The following is a 14,237-nucleotide window of genomic DNA, read 5'->3' on the forward strand; positions in this document are numbered from 1 at the left end:
TAAGCAGATGCAGTCACTCTCTGGAAATTAACACTGCAAGGGCCACTGCAAGAGACACCCTTAATATTTAAAAATATTCAATTAGAACATGCCCCCAGATTTGTCGGCCTGGATGGTAGGTTTTTGTTATTCAGAAGCATCCAGCATGACTTGTCTCAACAAGCAGCTTCATCCCAAGATTAACTAAACAGACAAGGATGCAGAACTGCTGCTGGCAAACCCACCCAATGGCTTTAGGCAGTGATTTTCCAGAGAGAAGAAACTTGGGCTTTTCCCTGAGCTTCAGTAAAGCATTCTATAAATGCTAGACAGGAATTAATTGTGGAAGGTGGGGGTTGGCATGAATGACATGGCATTGGCCAAAATAAATGGTTTGCATCAACGGAGCAAGTACCCAGGAGCTGGAAGAAGGTTTTCAGTGGGGATCTCTAAGGACGGATTTTGAAGTGATCTCACGTAGCAGCAGCAGGCTGACGGCACGAGGGGAATCAGAGGAGGATTAGGAGAGGTGTATCATACAGGAACCAATACCACTGAATTGCACTGTATTTCTAAAATACCACATCCTCCGTACTCTCAGACTACAAGGTCATACTGTGAGGGTTTATTAAGAAGCTTTCTGTTGAAGGCTCAAAAAAAACCCCAAAGCAACAGCGTGAAGATGCAGGGAAGAGGAAACACTCACAATAATAGTGAACATTGGGACAAGTACTCTCAAGAAGGATGCTGAGCCTCCCCACAACCATTCCACTTCACTGCCGTCTCTCTTGTACGGAGTCATCTTTTATGCTGCCTAACAGGAATCGGGTCTGGTGCTGGTGCAGAGCAGCTGCTGCGAGCAGAAACTGGGACTCTGACCTCCAGAGGTCCCCTCCCACCAGCTTTACGCGAGCATGAAAGCATGGGCAGGTCAGGCAGCATCTCCCATTTTTAAAAAAAATGCAGCCAGCCTTTGCCCATAGTGAAACGTGTATGCATCATTGGCCTGTAACGGCATAAATAAGTGACAGTTCGTTTGGCTGCAGCAAAGAGCAGAGCAGGGGAAGCACCATGCCACAACACACTGTGCCAGTGGGGCTCCCCACCAACCCCACTCCTGCCAGCATCTCCCCCACTTCCCTGCAAGGCATCGTTAGGGCTGGCTGAGGTATAGCCCATAATATTTCTGGCCATGAATTTAAATAATAGATTTTTTTTAAGGAAAAATATGAGCTGGTTTGCAGTAAAAGCCCTCTTTCTCATTAAAGCAAGTGGTTGCCACATTGATGGAGGGATGAGCCTAGGTGAAGCACGTGTGCCAGGCTCACCTGTAGCCAGCGGAGAGGGACAGGCTGCTCGCAGGGAGAGCAGAGCCTGCACCTTTCCCATCGGGTGCACAACTATGTGAAGAAACTGAAGAGTCCAGGGTCTATTTTCAGACTCCAGTAAGTCCATCTTGGAGGGAAGGGATCGATCAGTGGTCTGATGTACGCACACCAGGTGTCAGAGCAGAACATGCACAGAAGAGCCCAGGAGCAAAGCCTCAGGCTGCTGAATTGGCAAATACTTGCTGCAGCAGCACAAGGCACGATATGGATGAACCATGCTCGGAGCATCAGTGCTCCAGCCTGACCAGTGGCTGGTGTGGTACAGACAGACTAGGAAAACACGATGCAAGTCACCCAAGCTGGCAAACACATTATCTTAAAAAAAATAAAAAAAAGACATATCTGTCCATGCCGCAGGTGGAAGGGACACGGGAGATACTCCTGGGCTGCCCCACAGAGAGGGGTGCTCATCTCCTGCACGGCTGAGCCTATTTCTGAAGAGCCCTAAAGCCACATGCTTCATCACCAATACACTACACGCTCAGTACAGCTCGTGTTGCCTCTCTAAAGCCAAACTGAATGGCAGTGGCACCGAGGAGATGAATCCAGTTTACCTCCGCATGCAGCTGGAGACATCGCGGCAGACACCAAGTGAGGGGGAAGGTCTGTGGCGGGGCAGGGGTAAGAGCCAGAGCAGCAGCACCTGGTGGGAGTAGGATGTGTGCTTTTATTCCCCTCTATGGGGGAGAAGTAACAGACATTTTTCCTACCAATTAACCATTTGGGGAATAAAAAAATACCACCCCAAGGGTGAAAATTATTTTCAAGTCAAAATCAAAATATAAGGAGTATTTTATAAGTATCTGGGCAGCCAAACAAGGACACAAATAGAGGAATGCGAGCACAAGTCCCTTTTCACCGGCTAACATCTCTCTTCTCCCCAAAACAGACACCGGCCAGACGGTTCTCAGCTGTGAAAGTGCATTTAAGACGCTTGTTCTGAAAGGGTTTCCCTGAACTTCAGGAGCATATCGCTAGCAAATTAATGCTCTGGGCCTTTATACTCTGCAGTGATGAGCATTTGGTAAATGCGTTCTCCTTCGATCCGAGTTGAAGCAAGGGCAGAGGAGTTTGATGCTACAGGGAGGTGACATGCCCAGAGACCCAGGCCGTGGCGCTAAGCCAGGCTCTTTCACAAGGCTTGAGTGCAGTAGTACAGATGCACAGGGAGCAGCCTTGATTTTAAGCAGCCTGCAGAACAGGGGCAGCGTGTTTAAAGCCAGCACAAATGGAGCCACTAGTGCCAGTATCACCAGTAAGGCACTACAGTATCCACAGACTAACACCAGTGCTGTCCCCGCAGGGAGGGGTAACAGCCCAGAGGGGACAGTTCTCCAGAAAAGCCACATATGATGCCATCAAGATTCAGAGCAGCAGCAGGGAGGGAAGCTGCAACTCCCTCCTCCCCGGTGCTGGGTGTTAAGTTGAGCTGCATCCAACCCTGGCTGCACCCGCCACAGCCCTCCGTAGGGCATCGTAGCATTTGCTGCACCAGCAGCTGCCCAAGCTAGAAATAGCAATTTTCCCATGGGTAGGCATATTTTTCACCAAGTTTTTCAAATCCTATAGGGCTGCGATCCAGCCATGCATGTAAGCACGGGCATGGAAAACTCCACAGCCCACAGCCCTCTCCTGGACGCAGCCCGGGGCAATGGCACCGCAGCCGCTCCGTCCGCCCAGCACGGCGCTCGCAGAGGGAGGCACTGCCACGGCCCAGCTTCAGCAGGTCGCTTAAATCCCGTCAAAAAGGATTCTATAAAAATACTCTATCACTGCAAATTGCAGGGGTGAATAGCGTGTTTCAAAAGCGAAGGCAATCAAAAAATGTATCGCAGTCGCGGATTCCCTAGAGCTGTCTCGATCAGTGAGCAATAAATTCATGCAGAAATACCTGGATCAGAAATGAAACCTTGGAACTCTGAAAGCTTTGCAGAGTCTGCCCTTCTGAGCACAGGTGCCTAAGGAAGTCACAACTGAACTTGGGGTTATGAAAAGTAATCTTTACATCAATTGTCCCGTCGTATCACAAAGCCACTAAGTAGGGTTTCAGTCTCGCCGGGGGTAGGTGGGGAGTACAGCCGAGCTCCAGAGCTCCAGTCACCAACAGATAAAGTTATCGCCTTGTGAACCAAAAAGGTACAGAATGAAACAATCTTCAAGTTATCTCAGGCACTTTTAAAAAAAACCCAGTTGCCACAGAATCCACCAGCAGCCCTAGGGAAGGTCTGAGCAGCAGATACAGCTGGTGGAGCTGCTGTCACGGGTAGCTGATGGAGGTCTTCATAGCACGGCTGCTGCCGGAGAAGGGAGCGGGGTTGTTCTGTTGCCCCCTGCTCCTTCACCCATACTGCGGGAAAGAACCTGAGCTCCAGCAAAAGAGAAGCACTAAGCAGATAAAACATTTACAGGTGTGGTTCTTTAAAAAAACTCAGAGTTTTAAAGGAAGTAAACCAGTATCTCCCCTAAGTCCTATACACAACGTTTTAAGTTACTGTCTGATTTTTTATTTTCATGTTTTAATAGTCATTTCCTATTGATCTAATGTTCACAGTTCACAAACTGTGCAGAAATCCTTCTTTTTCTTGCTGAGGTGCACAGAAATCTTCCTTTTTCTCTAGAGTGCTGACTTGGTGTTTATATGACAGCCATTCAAATGAAGTTAAAGTCAAGTACTTTTCATCTCAGGACCTCAAGCACATATAATCTATTATTTGCACATTATAACGGTTCCTTAAAGGCATGAGACTTACTCGTCTGGGGAGAACAGAGTGGAAAAGCAAAGCAGTGGATCCAGGTCTGCATCAGTGATTCGGTGAAGTTAAGAGGTTTCTGCAAGCCCTAACTTCCATACTTCAGTCACCATAAAACACTTTTTTCATGTTACCTAGAAGCGGCGTCTAAACACAGAGGGTATAGGGGACGCCTCCCTTCCCCTCCTGCAAACGCCAAGTTACACTTGCCTACTGAAAACGCACCCCAGAGAAGCTCGGCGCTTCATTTTTTACTTTCTTTTGCTCTTTTACTCTTAAAACTACTAAGTTACTCCCAGCTCGGACAGAAGCAGAGGGGCAGCTCCCGCACGCGGCCGGTCAGCCCTCGACACCCCCGTGACCCCAGGGCACAGCTCCCCAGGGAAGGACCAGGTCCTGGTGACAGCAGCCCTCACCACCCTGGTAGCCCAAGGGCCACCAGCACAAACCTGAGCAGGCGCAACCACGGGGGCTGCCGCAGGATTTATGCTTTTTGCAGTGACCATCCATCAGCATTTACTCTCCTGCGACACCTTTTCCACCATCCAACGCCTACTGCTGCCAGCTCTAACGCTTCCCAGCAGCCCTGCCCGCTGAGGCAAACCCCTCTGTGCTCACAGAGCTGCAGAGGAAGCCATTTCATCGCTAATCAGGAGACTTCACTGCAGCTGGGCCGTACCAGCGGTCCCTCAGGCACGGCACAGGGCTGCTCACCCAGCCGGCTCCCACCCGGTCCCCTCCCGCGTAGCACCCAGGACCACGCACCACAGAACTGGGCTGAAGCAAAAAGAAAACACTTGAAAGCACAAAGACCCTCACTCCAAAAATCAGTTAATTAAAAAAAAACACCAAACCACCTACCTTTCATTTTACAGTGCACTTTCAGGAGCAGGACCTCTTCTCTAACACCTCCTGGGACAAACAGCAGCCTTAAGCCTAGCTCAGAGCTCTGTTATATATAAACCAGGCTGCAACACCTGCCACCCCTTTGCCTTCCCCGGGGCTCTCCTCCACCCTGTCCTGATGACCAGGAGGTGGGAAGGGCTGATCCCCTGCAGCTGGCTCTGTTTACTTCAGTCACACCTCCCAAAGCAACAGATCACTTCATCCTATTAAAATAAAAACTTCATCTCATTGCTTATATGCTTAAAAAGTGAATTACTACCATTCTGTACTACCTATACTATAACTGCCATGACTATAGAAAAGCACCGTGATGGCTTTTTTATTTTCCTGGTGTAAAAATCGCTACCACACCCTGAGATTAGACCAGAGCTTTGCTACGTTATCCTATGATTTAAGGCATTGGGCGAGGGGGGCTTACAATATTAGGTAAAACGTTGTTTGCATATGATCAGATTCTGTCAGATTGTACAGTCTGATATATTACACTGTATATTTATAAGTGTTAGACTCGATAATACTCACCTCAAATAAATTGTTGCTTGACATTGGCAGGTATCTTCCCTTAAATAGAATTAGCTCCTTCTCCAAAATTTGTTTCACTCTCTGTCCACCACAGACACCTAAGAAAAGGTAGCATCATACCCCTAAAACTGAAATTCCGACCTGCGCTGTATTCATTACGCTCTCGGAGGACGTCGTGCCTGCAAGCTGGGAGTATCACATTCGGGGACCGGTCTTCATTCCCAGGGATCCTTCTTGCGTTGGTGAACTGCACACCTGGGGTTTGCGCGGAAATTAATCACGCAGGAGCGCGAACTAGCGCAGGAAAGTAATGAAACCTTATGAAGCAAAGGTATAAGCGACACCTGGTAGTGAAACGAACTTCAACCACGTTGGTATAAATTTTTGGTGAAAAACAACACTGAGAAGCATCATTTTAAGGGAAGCAACCTCTGAGGTTATCTGACACCGGGGGCATCACAAAGTGCCATCTGTTAACAGCTGTGAAATGGGTCGGCTTGTAATTGTTAATACCACGAGTGAGATCTGCGGGATATCATCTCCGGGCAAATAGAGCGGCTGCGTCTGAGAGGCTCCAGCTGCTGCCGAAGCGCTGCGCTACACGACCTGCCGGAGGCGGCTGGCAGCACCTCGCGGGGCTGGAGCCCGGTGCCAGCAGGCAGCCCAGCGCCGGGGCGGGCGGGAGGATGCTGCGAGGGGCGTCCGCGCGGGTACCAGCCGGCCCTGCCGCGCTTGGGCCGCACAGCGTTCGCAAAGGCAGCTAATGCCAGCGCTGCTGCCAGCCAAGGCTTCTCAAAAAACATTTCTGCATTTTTCAGTCGAGGCTGTTGGCCAGAAGCCTGAGTCTTGCTCTGCTGTTTCCATCTGGGTTAAAAAGGAAAATAAATTAATATGCGCGGCTCTTGGTGCAGCCTGGTGGCAATAAAAGCACAAAGTCCTGTTCCCCAGAACACGACAGCGAGCCGCAGGCGGCTGTCCTGCCTGGAGTTGCTCAGCTCCGTGTTTTCAGCAAGCGTTTTTTTGCCCCAGCCTGTGCCGCCTGGCCCCAGCACAAGAGCTGACCGGCACCCGCCGAGCCTGAGCGGGCCGCAGCGATGCCCGCACCTAGCAATCACACAGTTAAACATAATTAACTCTTTTGACCCAAGGAAATACAATTTTCTCCTCCTTAATTCTTACATTAGCATCCCTGGATTTCAGCTTATTCAAATCCCTAATTAGCCAAAGGTTTTCCCTTTGGCTAAGGTTTTTCATGAGTTGGACTCGATGATCCCTGTGGGTCCCTTCCAACTCAGGACATTGATTCTATGATTCTGTGATTTCCTGTTTGAGTTTGAGGAAATTGGTTTAATTTAAAATCATTTTGTAGTGCTTCTTCTAAGCTCCCTTTCAGAAAAGAATTTATTAAAAATGTGGTTGAAGTCTTTCCATTTAAATGCTGGTAACAGTTTAATGAAAATATCGTTTGTAAACTCTTCCTTACAGGCCCTGCACCTGAAGGCGCAGCACTGCTGTGCACCTTGAGGAGTCTTCAAAGGCCATGTTTTAAGGAAGAAACATTTTAAATGCCTTTGCTGACCGAAAGCCAGTATCCCAGATGAGAAACCGCTGCCGAAGTGCACTTTGCCTCAAAGCAACTTTTAATGAACAGGTAAGGGCTGGGTAGGATGCGCTCAAAGCCCTGCTGAAGTCCCATGGATCCATCAGTTGGGTGGTGGATCCCCGACCCCTCGTGCTCAGCCGCTGGGGATAATGTCAGCTCCACAGCCCCGTACTGCCTGCTGAGGCCTTGGAAACCCATGACTGCACTCAGTTGCTTGAGATTTAGCCTTCCCCTGAGCCTTTGGAGAAAGAAGAGGTGTCTCGTGGCCTTCTGCCGCAAGGCTGAAATGCCTCCACTCAAGGTCACCCTTAGCCGAGCCCCAGCACTGGAGCGCGCTGCCTTGCAGGGGAGACGTCGCCAGCAGTCCAGCTCCAGCCTTCGTTGTTTGTTTGTGGCCTGGGTTTATTTAAATATTTATTCAGGTGCCTAATGCATTTTTTGCAAAGCAATCTGTTACAACAATCAATCTATATGGGACTTGAGAGAGAACGAGCCGTGCCTGTGCAAGGTGAGGGTGTCTCGGCAAGATACCCTACCCATGCCACCACCCTCTCCTTGTGCAGGGGTCCTGGCAATTTGCTCAGCCTGCCTTCACTGGGAATGCCGAAACAAGCCTTCCCTCGCCCTGCTGGGTCTGTTTGCAAAGGGAGCGGGAGACACCCGAGGGCTTTCTGCAGCTCAGCCTCCACGCGGAGCTGCTGTCGCGGCTCCCTTCGGCACTACGCAAGGTCCACGCCGCATCGGCACGTCGCAGCACGTCTTGTCGAGCGTGCCGACACCGTGGCAGGCTCCCGCCGCGCGTGGTGACTCCCTGAAACTGATAGTTAAGTCCAGAGAGGGCACAGAAAGCCGGTGGTATGCCGGGGAAGGCATCAACACACACTTCCCACAGGGTTCGGGCAGAAGAGTACTTTTGTAACATGAAGAAGTATTTCTTTGTCATGTCCGTATCCAATTTTTACAGCTATCTCCCTCTTTCTCGCTAATTACCTCCATCCCAGTGGGCAGCCAGATGAGATGCCTAGATAGTTTAGGCTGAGTACAGAGCCTGTTGGCTTTCTTCAGTGAAAAATAAGTCAATATATTAATTTACATAATTGCAATCTCTTGGGAACAAATTATCGCTTGCAGTGCATCTGGCCAGGTGCTGTGACAGCCCTGTCAAGAAGCACCTGCAGACGTAAAGGAGCTAATAATTCTTATAGGAAGACCACAGCGAGCACCTTGGGGAGGCAAACCGCTGCTTCGCCACGGCTGGGATGTCTTCATCAGCTGCCCAGACCGGCGGCGAGGAAGGAGGGGCTGCCAAACATGAGCCTTGGGGCTGGGAGAGCAGCGGGAAGGCACAAGGCACCCCTCCGCTGCCGTTGCTGGAGGCCAGCCCAAAGCTGGACCTGGCGGCGGGGCTGCCAGCATCCCTGCGCCCTGATCCCAGGCTTCAGCCATTTCGGGGAGCGCTCCTGAGCAGCGTGCACCCCTCGGGGGGTGCACCCCTGCAAACCAGCTCGGCAGCCGGTAGCAGCGGCACCCGCACTCCGGATTTTAGACTCCATAAAACAGACCTGCCAGCCTTTATCCCAGTGGCCACCAGGTACGCGTGGGAACGGTTCAAAGCTGGGCCAGGGGACGGTTAGGCTGGACAGCAGGAAGCATTTCTGCACCGAGAGGGTGGTCGAACCCTGGAACAGGCTTCCTGGAGAGGCGCTCGGTGCCCAGAGCCTGGCAGAGGCCTTTGGACAATGCCCTTACAACGTGCTTTAGCTTGGTCAGCCCCAAAGCGGTGAGGCAGTGGGACTAGATGATCGCTGTAGGTCCCTTCCGCTGAAAAAGACTCTTTTTTCCACCTCTGGAGTCAGTGAACCTCCGTTTTCTGTCAGCAGTCGTACCCCTGGTTGTATCACCCTCACTGGCTGATACAAACCAAACCCTGCAAATTTATGGGATTGTTTCCCAAGCTTTCATTACCAGTTATTGCACTTTTTATAACAAAATGGAGGAGGACAAAGTTGTGAATATTTATACCCCGAAGCCCGGAGGATCCTGTCGTGCGATATTAGCGCTGCTGACGGCGTGGGCTCTCTGCTGGAGACCGGGATGAAAGAGGTACTGTTACAAGCCTTTCCTAAAATTAAAACAAAAAAGCACATAAAAAGCACCTGTCTGTTCTCGTCATTAAGCCTGCCTGATGAGGGCCTCGGGGGAGCTGATCAACATGAATATTTTTCCACATCTAAGTACAATAAATATACTTAAAATCAGTCACCAAATGAGAGTGTATTTATAGCTAATTACCAGTGGAATACACCCGGAATGGAACAGAGTGTGTTTCACACATCCGTTGACTGGCATGTTTTATAAATACACAATTTCTCACTTCCTCAGCTAAAGTAGTTTAAAAGACTGAATCTTGTTTTCATTGCCTTGATCAAAATAGAACAAATTAAGATAATAATAAGCAAAGTGAAAGGGGGGGGGGGGGAACCCAAAACAACAACAACCAAAAAACCCAACAAAACACAAAAAAATCAAACCTGTGGTTTTCTGAAACGTCCCTGGGGCGATCCCCAAGCACTTGTTAGGCACCGTAATTCCCAGGGCGAAGCGCGCTGGTTGCGAGCGGGCTGCAGGCAGGTATCTGGCCATCTGCCCACCTCCCCTCCCCGCTGCTGGTGCTCCCTGCGGGAGCGAAGGCAAGTTGCTCTTAAGCACCACATTATACCCTGTTTATCACAACCATAAAAGCATTAAATTTTATTTCTAGTCTATTTTTAAAATAGATTTTTTTTCAAAGTGGTGATAATTGGAGACAGGAACCCCAGCGGGGTGGGGGCAGCAGGAGGGGAGCGAGGAGGGCTCGCTGCCGGAGGGATTGCTTTGGCGGGGCAGGGCAGCCCTCCCTCGCCTCGCAGCGCTGCAGCTCTACAGAAGTCACATTAACTAGGCTAAGTTTCCCCCGGCCGATGGCGATCAGACGTGCATTAGGTGCCCTTAGGTATTGCGGCGCGTGGTGGCCAAAGCATCCCACAGCAAGCACTGTGAACCGACGTTATATCCAGGGGAGGGAGAAATACTCCCCCCGTAGCGTTCGACGTTTTATAAACAAACAAACAACCCGAGTGGCTGCAGCTCTGATCAGCACCTACAGAGGGGAATGGCCCGGGTAAGGGCAGGACTGTCTACAGCACAAAATATATCATAGTTTTGACAAGCTTTGGATCACGGCTTTGCACGTGAAGTGTTGCAGCAAGAGGAAGGGGCTGAGACCCTTCTCCAAAGCACAGGGCAGAAACTGGAGTCTCCCATTTACCTCAGGGAGGTTTGAGGTGGCTGACACATACACTTAGCAGCCGAACAGCGGTCTTCAGCCCCATCAAACTGTGGTGGTTGGATGGGATACAGGACTGTCCCCAAGTCCCTCCTGCCTTCTCCTCCACGTGGCCCCAAATCCTCTCTACCCCTAGCCTAAGGCTTTACCTTAATAAAAGAAGCATATATTACCTCCAGCATCCACAGGAATGTGATTAGTTAAGTCAAGTCCCAGCTGTACAGAGTTACACAAAGAGCAGCATGACCCTGCCAGCCTGGATAGTGACTGGTCTCCAAATCGTGGCGTTGGCCACGAGGGAAGTCACGGTGACATTTCACCCATCTCACCAAGGATCTCAGCCACGCCAGCATGCCCTAAGCCCTCTATGCCCTGGCAAACAGGCTGTGCTCCTTGGTGGCCCTCGGTGGTCCCCAAGCTGGGGATGCAGAAGCACCCCTGTCCTTGGCTGAGCAAAGCTCCCTTCTGCTGAGGAGCAGCCACGTCTCTGCCGCATCCTCCCCACAGAGCCGGTGCCTCTGCCAGCTGCTGCCGATGCAGCAGTGCCCCTGCCTCCCCCATCACTTCCCTGCACTGACTCTCCAAAGAAGCATCAGAATAAATTATTTTCCCTCCTGGAAACTCCCTGTCTCTGATGCTGAAGAGCCGCGCTGTGAGTCTCCTTGGGAGTGTCCCCCCACTCACACCAGGAGGTTAGCAGTGATACTCACCACCAGGCATGGAAAAGCTTGCTCCTTCTGGGAGTGGGAGATAAGGAATGGGACAGGCTGTCCAGAGAGGTGGGGGAGTCACCATCCCCGGGGGTCTTCAAAAAACATGTAGCCATGGCACTTGGGGACATAGTTTAGGAGGCCTGGGGGTGTTAGGTTGGCAGTTGGACTTGATTATCGTAGAGGTCTTTTCCAACCTTAATGAGTCGATGATTCTGTGATAGTGATGTGAATGCCCACAAGTGCGGAGGAGCCTGGGCAGCCTCTTGGGATTGCACTCGGTGGTTCCTCGGTGTAATCTGCAAAACGCAGCATGCACACCTATGTTACCCAGGGATGGGAAGGCGCCCTGTGCTGCACTGGCACCTCGAGCCCTAGTACATGGCTGCTATTCACAGGCGCTCGTCTCAGGAGAGGTTGGTGCTGGCTGTGTCAGAAGCTCGGGGAAACGTTCATGAGTGGCGAGTGATGATAAAGCGTAGCGTTGGCATCGGCTGCACCCTGCTTAGTGGCAGTCAGTGGGAGACCCACCGCCAGCTGCGCTGCACCAGTGCTCGGTATTCACACAGCACACTGGGCTGTGCTCGCTGCAGCAGCCAGGGGATAAAATATCACAGTCATGCAATACTCATCACAGCCAATATACTGAGCAAGGACCCATCTGAAGATGAAGTACATGAAACAAGAACAGAACAAAGCAGCCACGGTCTCTCCTGAAACTCATTTGTTGGGCTCGGATCATACATCAGCTAACTTCACTGTACGCTGCCCTGCGGGGCATCGGCGAGCCCCCACCTTCGGCTGCCTGCGCAGCACCTCGGGACAGTTGTTGATGCCAAGGGAGAGGGAGAGAAGTAAAACTCCACGTGTACCTGGGGATGCCTCTCATCGCAATCCGCTTGGCTACAGGAGCTTTCTGAAACTAGCTCAGCTCAAAACAGAGTTTAACAGGGACTCCCTACTTCACCTCACACTCTTCTCAAACATTGCAGTGTTGAAGAGACCACCTGGATTTGCCCTCTTTGGGTTTTTTTTCCTGTATTAGCTTTGAGTCTGCTATTACACCCTGTTCGATTAGTGCTTAGCTTAGCGCCTGTGCTTAGAGCTTAGCGATAAGGAATCTGGAACCGCATGGCGGTGAGCGGAGCTTTGCAGAGGCTAAGCAAGTCTTAGGTCGGCGGTCCCACGATTTAGGAATGAGACTTTTTCTCTTGTAAAGGAGAAGCGGTGGGAAACGGGGCTGTACGGAGCGGCGCTGCCTGTGTCCGTGCCCGGGCCCGTGTCCGTGTCCGTGTCCGTGTCCGTGCCCGTGTCCGTGTCCCCGCCGCGCCACCCGCCCGCACACACTAGGTGTCACTGCGCGCCCTGCGATGGGGCTCGGCTCCCGCTGCCCGGGACGCGCCGCAGCTCCGAGGCCGCACCGCCCCGCTCCCTGCCGCCCCCCCGCACCGCCCCGCTCCCTGCACCCCCCCCGCACCGCCCCGCTCCCCGCACCGCCCCGCTCCCTGCCCCCCTCCCCGCACCGCCCCGCTCCCCGCACCGCCCCGCTCCCTGCCCCCCCCCCGCACCGCACCGCTCCCCGCACCGCCCCGCTCCCTGCCCCCCCCCGCACCGCCCCGCTCCCCGCACCGCCCCGCTCCCTGCCCCCCCCCCGCACCGCACCGCTCCCCGCACCGCCCCGCTCCCTGCCCCCCCCCGCACCGCCCCGCTCCCTGCCGCCCCCCCGCACCGCCCCGCTCCCTGCACCCCCCCCCGCACCGCCCCGCTCCCCGCACCGCCCCGCTCCCTGCCGCCCCCCCGGCACCGCCCCGCTCCCCGCACCGCCCCGCTCCCTGCCGCCCCCCGGCACCGCCCCGCTCCCCGCACCGCCCCGCTCCCTGCCCCCCTCCCCGCACCGCCCCGCTCCCTGCCGCCCCCCCGGCACCGCCCCGCTCCCCGCACCGCCCCGCTCCCTGCCCCCCTCCCCGCACCGCCCCGCTCCCCGCACCGCCCCGCTCCCTGCCCCCCTCCCCCCACCGCCCCGCTCCCTGCCGCCCCCCCGGCACCGCCCCGCTCCCCGCACCGCCCCGCTCCCTGCCCCCCCCCCGCACCGCCCCGCTCCCCGCACCGCCCCGCTCCCTGCCCCCCCCCGGCACCGCCCCGCTCCCCGCACCGCCCCGCTCCCTGCCCCCCCCCGGCACCGCCCCGCTCCCCGCACCGCCCCGCTCCCTGCCGCCCACCCGGCACCGCCCCGCTCCCCGCACCGCCCCGCTCCCTGCCCCCCCCCCGCACCGCACCGCTCCCCGCACCGCCCCGCTCCCTGCCCCCCCCCCGCACCGCCCCGCTCCCCGCACCGCCCCGCTCCCTGCCCCCCCCACACACCGCCCCGCTCCCCGCACCGCCCCGCTCCCCGCACCCCTCCCCGCACCGCCCCGCTCCCTGCCGCCCCCCCGGCACCGCACCGCTCCCCGCACCGCCTCGCTCCCGCACCGCCCCGCTCCCTGCCCCCCACACACACCGCCCCGCTCCCCGCACCGCCCTGCTCCCTGCCCCCACACCGCACCGCTCCCCGCCCCGCCCCGCTCCCTCTCCCCCCCCCGGCACCGCACCGCTCCCTGCCCCCCCCCCGGCACCGCACCGCTCCCCGCACTGCACCATTCCCTGCCCCCCCCCACCGCACCGCTCCCCACACCGCCCCGCTCCCTGCCCCCCCCCGCACCGCCCCGCTCCCCGCCCCCACCCCGGCACCGCACCGCTCCCCGCACCGCCTCACTCCCGCACCGCACCACTCCCCGCCCGGCACTGCTCCCCGCACCGCACCACTCCCCGCACTGCTCGCCAGGTGTGCGGGCACTGCCGCGGGGACAGAGCAAGCGCGGGCTGTGCTGAGGCCGTCCTGGCCCTGGGCAGGTGCCTCCTCGGGAGGGGGTCCTCAGCTCCAGCCCCACAGGACACAGGCTGTCGCTCACATCTGTTCCTGGAAGCCAGCTGCTCCCTACTCAATGGGCCCAAAAAACACAGCCCTACCCCCACCCCATCCCTGTCCCATCCCATTTCCATTTCCATCCCCATCCC

General features: G+C 54.9%; 1 long non-coding RNA gene across 1 annotated transcript; it reads right to left on the bottom strand.

Annotated features, from left to right (window-relative positions):
- Window positions 1–7,170: 7,170 nt before the first annotated feature.
- On the bottom strand, window positions 7,171–12,262 carry LOC142057028 (uncharacterized). The gene is made up of 3 exons (XR_012660522.1): window positions 11,184–12,262; window positions 9,680–9,824; window positions 7,171–9,270 (listed from the first exon to the last, which is right to left on the bottom strand). It is a non-coding gene; the product is annotated as an uncharacterized LOC142057028 (long non-coding RNA).
- Window positions 12,263–14,237: the final 1,975 nt, after the last annotated feature.

The sequence above is a fragment of the Phalacrocorax aristotelis genome, chromosome 5 (genome assembly GCF_949628215.1).
Source record: "Phalacrocorax aristotelis chromosome 5, bGulAri2.1, whole genome shotgun sequence".
Classification (NCBI taxonomy): domain Eukaryota; kingdom Metazoa; phylum Chordata; class Aves; order Suliformes; family Phalacrocoracidae; genus Phalacrocorax; species Phalacrocorax aristotelis.